The sequence below is a fragment of the Ursus maritimus genome, unplaced genomic scaffold (assembly GCF_017311325.1).
Source record: "Ursus maritimus isolate PB19 unplaced genomic scaffold, ASM1731132v1 scaffold_7, whole genome shotgun sequence".
Classification (NCBI taxonomy): Eukaryota; Metazoa; Chordata; class Mammalia; order Carnivora; family Ursidae; genus Ursus; species Ursus maritimus.
Window position 1 is genome coordinate 81,465,802 of NW_024426885.1, and position 12,770 is coordinate 81,478,571.

General features: G+C 35.5%; 1 pseudogene; it reads right to left on the reverse strand.

Annotated features, from left to right (window-relative positions):
- Positions 1 to 316: 316 nt before the first annotated feature.
- On the reverse strand, positions 317 to 11,110 carry LOC103662001 (annotated as a pseudogene).
- Between the last annotated feature and the right edge of the window lie 1,660 nt (positions 11,111 to 12,770).

Sequence of the window (12,770 nt, forward strand, 5' to 3'; positions counted from 1 at the left end):
CATCATGATCAGACTATTACATTTAGCAATCAATGATATGGATGCAGAAAAAAATCTGCATTAAAACCCTTTGTTAGAATGATTTAAATTTTCCACAGAACAGAAACTAAAGTAAGCTTTTGTACAATTAGTCACAAATACACTCCTTGAGTTTTTTGCCCATACATACGAGTATTGTCTAAAATATGTCTTCTTTGTAGCAGCTCAGTGCTGCCACCACTGTGCTTGGCTGAGTTCACAAATCTGTTGTAACCTGTAGCTTTCTTGTCACTTCTTTGGCTCTCCTCTCATGCTAAGCTCTGTTTCCCAGCAGTAATTAAAACCTTCTACTATTGTCATAGCTACTGCTGCTGCAGGAACCACCATAGCTGCCTTGGTTTCATGGCTTGGCAAGGTATTTGCCTCCACCACCATAGCGGCCAGAGCTTCTGCCTCCAAAATTCCCTCCTTTCATGGGTCCAAAATTTGAAGATTGACTGTTGTCATTGCCAAAATCATTATAGCTTCCTCCACTTCTAAAATTGCTTCCTTCATTATCAAATCTGTTATAGCCATCCTCATGGCCACCATATCCACTGCCACACTGACTGCCACCAAAGCCACCTTGCCTACTGAAGTCTCCTCCACAACCAAAGGTGTCATTCCCACCAAAATCACATCCATGACCACCACCAACATTTACAGAAGCATTTTGACCTCTTTGGCTGGATGAAGCACTTGCCATCTCTTGCTTAAATGGGGCTTTCCTTATTTTACAGTTGGGGCCTTTCACAGTATGTGATTTTTTTTTAAAGATTTTATTTATTTATTTGACAGAGATAGAGACAGCCAGCGAGAGAGGGAACACAAGCAGGGGGAGTGGGAGAGGAAGAAGCAGGCTCATAGCAGAGGAGCCTGATGTGGGGCTCGATCCCATAACGCCGGGATCACGCCCTGAGCCGAAGGCAGACGCTTAACCGCTGTGCCACCCAGGCGCCCCCACAGTATGTGATTTTTGAATGACAATCTTGTCTACGGAGTCATGGTCATCAAATGTTACAGAAGCAAATCCTCTCTTCTTGCCACTGCCTCAGTGGGTCATGATTTCAATCACTTCAATTTTCCCATACTGTTCAGAATAATGTTCTTCAGTGTCTTCTTCAATGCCACCAACAAAAATCCTTTTCTCATTTAAATGGTTACCAAGTCTTTCAGAAATCTTCTCTTGAGACAGTGCTCTTTGGTTCCACAACGCTTCCATCCACCTTGTGTGGCCTCGCATTCATGGCGGCATCCACCTTCTCCACAGTGGCACACCTGACAAACCCAGAACGTCTAGGGCCTTGATGTTTGGATCTGTCACTACCACACAGTCCATAAATGTTCCCCATGGCTCATAATGGCTCCTCCTGAGTTTCTTCAAAGCTCAGACTTCCGATGAAGAGCTTCTGCAGCTGTTCAGGCTCTTTAGGAGATTCTACCTTAGATCGACAGTGGCGGGAAGGGAGACTTTAGGGATGCTTACACGGCAGCGTCCACAGGCAGAAAGCTCGGATAAGACTTTTAGTTAAGCATTGTTTGAACTTTGTTTTTGTCAGAATTTCTCAGAGGTGGTTTATTGCAGGTTTTTTTTTAAGATTTTTTTTAATTTCAGAGACAGCGAGTGAGAGAGAGCACAAGTGGGGAAGAGGGGCAGAGAGTGAAGGAGAAGCAGGCTCCTACTGAGCAGGCAGCCCCACGTGGGGCTCAATCCAGGACTCTGAGATCATGACCTGAGTTGAAGACAGATGCTTAACCAACTGAGCCACACACGCCTGAGTGTGTGGCCCTTTTATTTCTTTTTTAGATGGCATATTTTTTGAAGGGTGGGAGGAAAATGGCAGGAAATGTTTACTATCCATAATAGTAAAAGAAATTATATCATTGATAAACAAACATGATGAAATATCATAGTCAATACATTCTGGAAGAAAATAAGATTAGATTATAAGAAGCTATTAAGAGAGTAAAAACTGAGACTTTATGTTTTCGCTACTCATAAGGGTATTTATGTAGAGCTTAATTAGTTATCTATATCCGTATTCCCAGAATAATAGGACTTATAATTGGAAACATACTTCCAATTTTTTTAGCGTCTACTACTTCTCTGAAATAAAATGGACAGGAGAAATGGATTATTTTTCCTTTATCGGTTCAAATACTTGTCATTCAAGGGTCGCCTGCATGGCTCAGTCAGTTAAGCATCCGACTCAGTTTCAGCTCAGGTCATTATCTGAGTCCTGGGATTGAGCCCGGCATTGGGCTCTGCACTCAGCACGGAGTCTGCTTCGGATTCGTTCTGTCTCCCTCTGCCCTATTCCCCCCTCCCCCTTGCTCTCTCTCTCAAATAAATAAATAAATCTTTAAAAATACTTGCCATTCAATTAAATTACAAACTTCTGTATTTAGATTTACAAAATCTGTTTCCCTAAATGGGAGTTTATTCAAAGTGTTGCATCATTAATGGCTGCGTCCTGTCTTTATTTTGTCACCCTGGAGATAAAGAGCCACAATGAGAGGCAAATGAGTGTTTATTTGGGGTTAAAGCATTGCACCGATCCAGGTGGTTACCCGAATAGTGTTCCTGCTTCTAGGGTGAAGGCAAGGGTTTTTTATGAGGAAAAGGAAGGGGATTAATTACATAAGTTGAAGAAAAGAAAAAAAAAGTTTTTCTCTGGGTTTTAACACGGTAACTTGGTTAGACATCAACTGACGACTGATTTTATCTTCAGAAACCCCATACCTATAGAAACCCCACGTCTATCAGTCTTGTGACCAAGCTCCTTCTGACTCCTCAAGTAATTGCTCACAACAGTTGCCATTTGCCCAGTCCCAAGGTTTGAGCCCAGCTCAAACACAGGTGGGTAAGGCAGTTTCTCTGCAGTCGCTCCTCCAGTTCCATTTTAAAATGGCTTCACTCATGACAGCTTTTCACAACTCAAAGTTCAAACAGATTAAACTGTAGATGAAGTTAGAAATACTGCAGTCTTTAAAAGAGGTGGTTGGAAGCAAATTAATTGACTTCTAAGTAAATAGGTGGACTGTAGAATTGTACCTTGTAAATGGCTAGTGATAACCATAGGAAAATATCCTCTTTTATAGATGAGGAGTTGGATCATCATTTATACTCATTAATGATAGGCTTATGAGAGAGAAATAAATAATATATACTTATAATGAAGTGTTAACAGAGCCCACTTAATGTTAACACTAAAGTGCTGTTGCTTTATTCTAAATTTATTCCGAATTCTTATTCCGTTAAGTTGATTTGGAATAAGCCAAACTATAATAATAAAAATTAGGCAAATCAGACAAAAACTAAATTAAGATTCTGGCATTTTCATGACACTATATATGGATTTTTTTCATAGAAACCCCATCTTTTGTATAAAAACTTCCTAAGTTAGAAAGAGAAAAAATACTACACACTTTACCTTCAGGAGAGGTACATAATGTGCATAACTTTGTACATTCAATGTTTAATGTGTGCACAATTGTTCTGTTACAGGAATTGAAGAGTAAATAAGGGAAATTAATTAAATATTGATTGAGGAGTTATTACTTTCAGGTTAACGCATTTCCTTTTGAGGATGCAAAAAGTCCCATTTGAAATATATCAAAGAGTTTTGGTTGCAGAAACAGTGTCTGACCATATTATAAACTCGATCCATTATTGCTGACAGATGAAATATAAAAATGGGAAAACGGCACATTATATGGTATTCTAACAACACACATGTGCAAAGAATAATTACTAAAGAATTCAGGATCGTGAGTTATGAATGTGGGTTGAGTAACAAGAGAAAACCTAAAATCAAAGTGAGGCTTAACTTGGATGTCAAAGGTGAGAGTATTGTTTTTTATGTGAGAAGTGTGGAAAACATTGGAAGACAGGGACCAATATGACAGAAGCTTTCAGAGATATGAGCGAACGTGGCATGTTGGAATAAGGGGAGAGAGGTGGCAAAGATGCCTGCTGGTTTGAGGGGAGAGAAGGATACCAAGATGGAAAAGCAGATTGTAAGTATACATTACAGAAGTCCTTCTAGAGGAAGTTAAATGAGAGGCAGGGAGAATCTAGTAGGGTAAGAATTTTAGCCATTAAACATTTTTATTAGGGAAAATGACCCATTTCATTCATCAAGAGATTATAAGCTATTTGGGGCTTGGTGGAGCTTAGACAATGGATTGACTTGAGGAGCGACTCTGGAAGTTCAGGCTTGATGTGATGGGGGGGCTGGGGTAAGAAAGTGCTATTGTGTGCAAGCTGGACAGACAGGAGGAAGAGTAAGATGTGAGAACACTTCCAAGAGAAATCCTGCAAGACTTAGAAATTACTTACATGAATAAAATAGCAAATTTACTGAAAGTAAGAGCAGGATTAGATAATGAAATTCATTTCTCCTAATGTTATACAAAGAAAAATTTTACCTAGCATAGCAATGACAATAGAATACTAAAGTACCAAAGATTGGGGTGCCTGTGTGGCTCCGTTAAGCTACTGCCTTTAGTTCAGGTCATGATCTCAGGGTCCTGGGATCGAGCCCCACATTGAGCTCCCTGCTCAGTGGGGAGTCTGCTTCTCCCCCTGCTGCTCCCGCTGCTCATGCTCTTTCTCACTTTCAAATAAATAAATTAATTAAGTTAAATAAAAAATAAATTACCAAAGATTACGTCTGAATGCTATTAAAAGTATGTGAACATTCCTCAACAAAACAAAATCTATTTTGCAAAACAACAATAATGACCTATGAATATATATGACAAATTTATGTAAACTTTTACAGAGAAAACAGGAAAACTTTAATGAAAGATGTTAAATAAGATTGAAATTGACTAGAAAGATATAAAATGCTCATTAAATGTCATACATTGTCAATTTTTCTGAAAACATTAGATCTATTTTGTATAATTCCAATGAGAATGCCAATAATGTTTATTTTCAATTTGAAAAGCTGATTCTAAAATGTACATGTAAGAGTGAATAGGAGGAACATTTGTACTTGGTGTGTGTGTATATATACAAATATATATATTTGTAGTAACTAGTGGTGTGTTCTTTTGGTTAAATGATAGGAAAAGTGAAAAAATGAAACAGGGACATCTGGGTGGTTCAGTCGGTTAAGTGTCCTACTCTTGATTTCAGGTTATAATCTCAGGGTCATGAGATTCAGCCCAGCATCGGATTCCATTTTTGAGCCTGCTTGAGATTCTCTTTCCCTTCCCCTTCCCCTTCTACCCCTCTTCCACCTGTCTCTCTCTCTCTCTCAAAAAATCAAAAACAAAAACAAAACAGAGGAAAGAACCCAAGATCAGATTCATGGGTGTATATGAATGAGATGGTATTGCAGATCAGTAGTGACTGGGCAGACTGTTCAGGAATAGGACTTTGAAAGAATTAATGGGATCTTTATTTCCTACAATACACAGAAATAAATTCCAGATAGGTTAAAGACAAATGAAAAACAAAATTTAAAAATTTTAACAGAAAATTAACCTTGGGCTTGTGAGGGATTCTCTAAATCAAATAAAGAAGCATAAAAAATTAAGAGAAGTTTTGAAAAATTAATAACATTCAAGCTAAAACTTATTTTCACTCAACCAAAAAACTATTAGAACTAACCAATGAATTCAGTAAAGTTGCAGGATACAAAATTAATATACAGAAATCAGACGCATTTCTATCACTAATAAGGACCTAGCAGAAAGAGAAATTAAATAAACAACCCCTTTTACAAATGCACCAAAAAGAATAAGATACTTAGGAATAAATTTAAGTAAAGTGTTGAAGGACCTGTACCCTGTAACCATAGACATTGGTGAAAGAAATTGAAGATGACACAGAAAATGGAAAGATACCACACTCATGAATTGGAAGAATTCATATTGTTAAAATGTCTGATTATACCATAGCATCATTCTCAGATCATCATTTCATATTTGTGTTTGATTGTTTACTCTATGTTATTTCTCTCTGCCTTTAGATAGTAAGCTCTAACAGAGAATATGTCTGTTTCACCTGCAATTGAATACCTAAATCAAAGCCTGGTATAGCCATTTCTAAATATATATTTGTTGAATGAATGAATGAGAACTGTGAACCAACCAATATTGGAGAGAAAACAGACAACTTTTCACCTCCATACATCAGTGACAGCAAGTCCTGGCTAATTCCCTGAAGGCTGATATTTTTTTTCAGTGGGATAGACAAGTCTTTGTTTGATAGATGATCCAGGACCCATCCAGTTCAAGGGATTAGACACCAGCCACATCTGACTGCTTCCTTGCTTGTCATACCCCCTGTGGACTGAGGTTAGAGGTTCGTTCTATGGATCATGCAGGAACAATAGGGTCACTCAAAGTGCCCTTTTGCCATGACTCCACCAGAATTACTGCCACTCCTGTAGCTTCTTTTTTTTTCAAGTATAAGGTCAGAACACTGGATTCCATATTGCCTCACACTTGCTCTCTCCTTCCATTAATACATGTGCATTCGTAGCTCCCAGGCCCTCAGGCCAAGTCTGTCCATTAGCCATGCCCCAGCCTGTGAGAAGACATTAATTTGTATCTGCACTGGGATCTCAGTGTTCACAGTCCTGAGCATTAAACCCATAATTGCTCTGAATGTAGCAAATTCACTCTTCAAATTAAAAAGCAGACCATACTACTGCCACTTTATTTCTCCCTTCTATTTCACAGAGAAAACCACCAACCTGAGGGAATTAGCTGGACTTGTTCTCATAGATACGGGGAAGTAAAAAGTTATCTGATTCCAAAAAAAACAAAAAAACAAAAAAACAAAACAAAGCAAAACAAACAAACAAAAAAACACAAAAAAAAGAAGAAGAAGAAGAAGAAGAAAAGAAAAAAAGAAAGAAAGAAAAGTTATCTCTTTGCTCCCAGCACTGCTCTGTTCATCATGGTGTTCATCCATTTGGTTGCTTATAGCCTTCCATTGAGCTTCCTTCATCTGCTACCCAAACTTGCACCATTTTATGGATCTATTGTGTTGTACAAGGGAATAGAAGTACTAATAACTTAGACTATTATAGTAAATAGCCTATATGACTAGAAGGATCGGGTCAGACATTTTCAAAATCAAAATATACCTTGAACATGGTAATATAATTCACAGCCAAACAATTATTTTATTTTAACTTTACTACCCTGTGGAGAGATCATACTATGTAATTTGAAAATGAACCTCCAAATATTTTAAAAATTAAAAAAGTAATATTTAATGATGGTAAATGAGGACATTTAGTTCTTTCTTTTCTTTCTTTCTTTCTTTCTTTCTTTCTTTCTTTCTTTCTTTCTTTCTTTCTTTCTTCCTTCCTTCCTTCCTTCCTTCCTTCCTTCCTTCCTTCACTCAGCCAATCCTATAGAATGAAAATGGGTTGTATGTTTTCCCTAGGCTTTCCAACCTGGAGGGTGATGAGGACCAGTGAGGTTATTTGCTATATTGTATTTACTGATATTGGCAAATGGTTGGCACTTGTGTATGTATTTGATTATGCAAAAATGCAATACAAATGACTTGTTTTGGTGATAAAGTTCAATTATTTATTATTTTTTCAACTTTTAGAATAGATACACAAAATTTTATATAACACTAGAAATATTTTGATTTGCATTCCATTCATTTAAGGTGAAACCAAGCAACCAAAAAAAGTGTTCACCAAATATTTGCATTACTAGATAAAGCTGGGGAATTGACAATTACTCAATAATCTTATTTGACTACCTTTCTAATAATGACTTCATTTTTCTTGATTTTGTTAGCTAACTTCTACATTACTAAAGTTTTATCTCAGGATATTATGACCATTTTACTGGTGAGGAAGAGGAAATAATGCAGGTTAACTAATGTGCCCCCAAAATATAGTTAATTATCATTTGATACTATTCAAAGCCAAATCTGTAAGCTTCAGAGTTAGTGCACTTATCCAATATATTATGTAACAGCCAATCAATAAATCTTTGTTTAATTTAAGTGAATGTTGCTACCTGAGAATCAAAGTACCAAATTAAAGGCTGAGAGGATTAAAGAAGTGAATTCAGAATTTGAGAGAATGGCAGAATGATTATAATGAAACTTGAATCTCTTGGAAAATGCTGGGTCATGTTATCTGCATATGTGGGATTGGGGTGTGTGTGCGTGTCTTTGTATTTGGTGGTGCCTAATATTTAGAGACTTTTTCAATACATATTATAAAAAGCAATGATAAAGATTGTAAGTGGCAAGGCAAAAAGAATTTTGTGTTCCATAATTACAAAAGGTGAAGAAACCGAATTACTTTGAAATGAAAATATTCACATCCTTTAAATCTGTTCTTACAGTTCCCAAACAGACTAATAATTTGCTTGATTTCTCTTTTTTTATGCTAAAGCTACTGATGAATTGATTGAAAGTTGTGTATAATATAGCAGGTGTTTCTTGTTTTTGTTTGGGCATAATACTCATAAGGAGGTAGTGAAAAGAAGTATGAAATGAGAGTAATCTGAGAATAGCAGGTGGAGCTCTTCCTCTCCTAGCTAAGGGCTCTATTTTCACAAAGTCATTATAGTTGCATGAACTACACACTGAGAAAACAAAAATCTGGGAATAAGCTAATATTAATTTAGCATGTATTTTAAAACACCAAAGTTGATGAAAACAATATACTTATTTCTTTTATTTTCTTTACTTGAACTTCTCTTTCTGTTTTGGAGTTTTCATTTTCAGATTCCCAGTTCATCTTAATTTTTCTGTGATCATCATATTTTCCCATGCCAAAAACTGTATCCTTACCTTACCCCAAAGCATACAAACCACTCTCACAGGCAAATGCATATGTAGACACACACACACACACACACACACACACGTGCACTCACGCAGACAAACACACGCAGAGGTGCACATATATACACACAGAAACATACACATGAGTACGACTCATACATACACACACATGCTCACTGAGATTAGGAAAATCACCTTGATATAAATATATTTTAAAATTTGTAACAACTTTATATTTCAAAAGTATCAATGATTCTGGCAAATGAAAAAGGAGGCTTTTAGAATAAAAATTTTCAAAATATTTTTCAGAATGTTCATTGGTATTCCTTAAAATGAAAATTTGACACATATACAGTAAAACAAATGAAATCCAAATGTAGGCTTTATGAATTGTTATAAAGGAGACATTTGTCTAAACTCCATCAAGGTCAAGAAATAGAATATTTCCAGAACCCCTAAAACCTTGATTCTTTCTTCTCTTTATAAGTAATAACACTCTTGAAATTTCTTTATCGTTTTGTCTCCTGTGAATATCTGACTAATAATGTTAATCTGTTTTTGAAGTTTTGTGAGTATACTCATAGAGTATGTATCCCCTTATGTATGTCTCCTTTTCCTTAGTTTTATGTTGGTATGATTCATCTGTGTTGTTGCATTTTTTTGTTTTCATTAGTAATATAGTAATCTATAACAAACTATATTTATTCATCCTTCCAGTTTTGAGCAATTGGATTTTCCCCCAATTTTATTGAGAAATAATTGACATATATTACTGTATAAATTTAAGGCATACAGTGTGATGGTTTAACTTACATATGTTGTGAGGTGATTACCACAGTAAGTTCAGCCAACATTCGTCATCTCATATGGATACAACTTGAAAGAAAGAAAGAAGAAAAAAAAAAAGGAAAAAAAATTTCTCGTTGTGATGGGAACTCTTAGGATTTATTCTCTTCAAGACTTTTCTGTATATCACACTATTTAAACAATTGGATTTTTTAAAATTTTAACCTCATAATAGAGCTGTGAACATTTTTGAATCTGTCACTTTGGATTCCTGTTCTTTTGGGTGAATAATAAGAAAGATATTAGTCATAGGCAAGGTTACCATACAAGCTGTTATAGACACTGGGACACTTGGAGAGTTAAAGGTGTTCTTAAAAAAATTGTATAATTTTAATTTTATTTTTGATATTTATTGACTGACAAATAGGTTATAATATACTGGTTGGCTAGTTAAATAGTCCTGTCCTAAAACAGTTTTTAGAAATAAAATTAGTTCTGAAAAATAAGGATAATATCTGTGTACAATGAATATAAAATTGAAAAAAGCCTTTGTGCTTATTATTTAAGCATTTAAATAAATAAGCAGAATAATCTTAGATTTAGGTAAAATAACTTTTATTAACCAGTTCATTAATGGATCACTATTTGCATGTTGAATGTATTTTTTTAATGTAGTCTTAATATTTTCAAGTCTCTTCCACTATTGCAGTAAGTGTTCCTTGAAATTTTATTTAGTGGGTTAATAAATCTAAATTTTCCACTCTTCTCTGTAATTGAGAAAGATATCCTACCTGAAAGGGGTAACATAAATCTAAACTCAGAAAAAATATTGCTCACTGGAGAATATTTTTATTGAAAATTTTCATTGTTTTACACTATTTTCACAGATACTGTCTTTTAGGCTCTACTAAGAATCTTTTTCTTTTTCCAAATAGTTTCATTAGGGAAAAAACCCTCTCAAATTGTTTAAGTTACAAAATTATAGGCCTTTTTAATTTCATTCCATTCTAGTAAAAAAAATGCACTTATCCTATTAAAAATAGAAACTCCATGATAAATTTCCTCCTGCAAGAGAAGATTCTATAGAAAGGGATTATATTATTTAAAAATGAAATTTTATGAACAGGTGATGCTCTTTATTTAATTTTTTCCGTTTGTCTCTTGATCTTGTGATGTATCTTTGTTTGTGTAGATCTTCCTTGACTTAACGGTGGGATTATGTCCTGATAAACCCATAAATTGAAAATATTGTAAGTCGGAAATGCATTTAATACACTTAACTTTAACTAAATATCACACCTTAGCCTAGCCTACCTTAAACATGTTCAGAACTCTTCCATTAGTCTACAGTTGGGCAAAATATCAAACACAAAGCTGATATACAACATTAAATACTGTGCTGGAAGTGAAAAGCAAAATGGTTGTATGGGTACACAATGGTTAAATATATCGGTTGTTTACCCTTGTGATGGCGTGGCTGCCTGGGTGCTGCTGCCACTCAGCATCCTGAGAGAGTATCATACTGCATGTCACACCTGGGGAAAGATCAAAATTCAAAATTTGAAGAATGTTTCTATGAATGCGTATCACTTTCACACCATTGTAGATTCAAAATATCCTAAGTCCAACTATCATAAGTTGGGGAATGTCCATATACTTTATTTTCAATAACTAATTCAGTAAAAGTGTCAAAGATTTTTGGTACTAAATTTATTAAATAATTTGAATATTTTTATTGGTGTTAGAAAAACAAAGGTTCTCTAAGTTCGGAGGACCCATTTATCCAAAAAAAAAAAAAAAGGTTCAATACAATTGTAGTACACTTAGGTCTATTTAAGAAATAATTCTTCAAAGGCTCAGACATTTCTTTTTTTTTTCCTTCTTTTTTCTTTTATTTATCTATGTTTTAGAGAGGGTGGGAGACAGAGTGGGGGGAGTGGCAGAAAGAGAGGGAGACAGAGACCCTTAAGCAGGTTCCACACTCAGCAGATGTGGGGTTTGATCTCACAACCCTGAGATCAGGACCTGAGCCAAAATCAAGAGTCAGATGCTTAACCAGCTGAGCCAATCAGGTACCCCAAAGACTCAGACATTTGTAAAATCCCATGTGTGGTGCATACTAAGGCACTGAAGGATTTTGTTTGTTTGTTTTCAACATCAACTTTATTATAAAACTTCATAGTTTATTTACTCAAATCATGTATATTGTACAACTCGACACTATGGCTTCTGTCTAGGTCATTGGAATATTACAATTTATTTAGATGCACTTATGTATGCACCACAGATCCGAGAGCATTTCTGTTACCCAGGTTTGTTAATTTTGTGAGAACTTTCTGTTCACCATGGTGCGATGGTCCATGAACATTTGTATTTCTATTATCACCACAAAGCAAGCAGTTTTATCTTTAAACTTTTTAATAAGTTCACAAAAGCATTTATTAGAAAGTCGCATGTTTTACCTTTGTCAGAATGAATTTCTAAACACTTAACTTTGACTCTTTAATTTCAATGAAAAAAATGCTATTGGAACCTTGGAATTAACTTAACCAGAGACGTAAAGGACCTATATTCTAGAAACTATAAATCACTCTTAAAAGACATTGAGGAAGACATAAAAAGATGGAAAGATTTTCCATGCTCATGGATCGGAAGAATTAACATAGTTAAAATGTCCATGCTACCCAGAGCAATCTACACTTTCAATGCTATCCCGATCAAAATACCAAGGACATTTTTCAAAGAACTGGAACAAACAGTCCTTAAATTTGTATGGAAACAGAAAAGGCCCCGAATCTCCAAGGAACTGTTGAAAAGGAAAAACAAAGCTGGGGGCATCACAATGCCAGATTTCGAGCTGTACTACAAAGCTGTGATCACAAAGACAGCATGGTACTGGCACAAAAACAGACACACAGACCAATGGAACAGAATAGAGAGCCCAGAAATGGACCCTAGGCTCTTTGGGCAACTAATATTTGATAAAGCAGGAAAAAACATCCGGTGGGAAAAAGACAGTCTCTTCAATAAATGGTGCTGGGAAAATTGGACAGCTACATGCAAAAGAATGAAACTTGACCACTATCTCACACCATACACAAAAATAAACTCCAAATGGATGAAAGACCTCGATGTGAGACAGGAATCCATCAAAATTCTAGAGGAGAACATAGGCAACAAC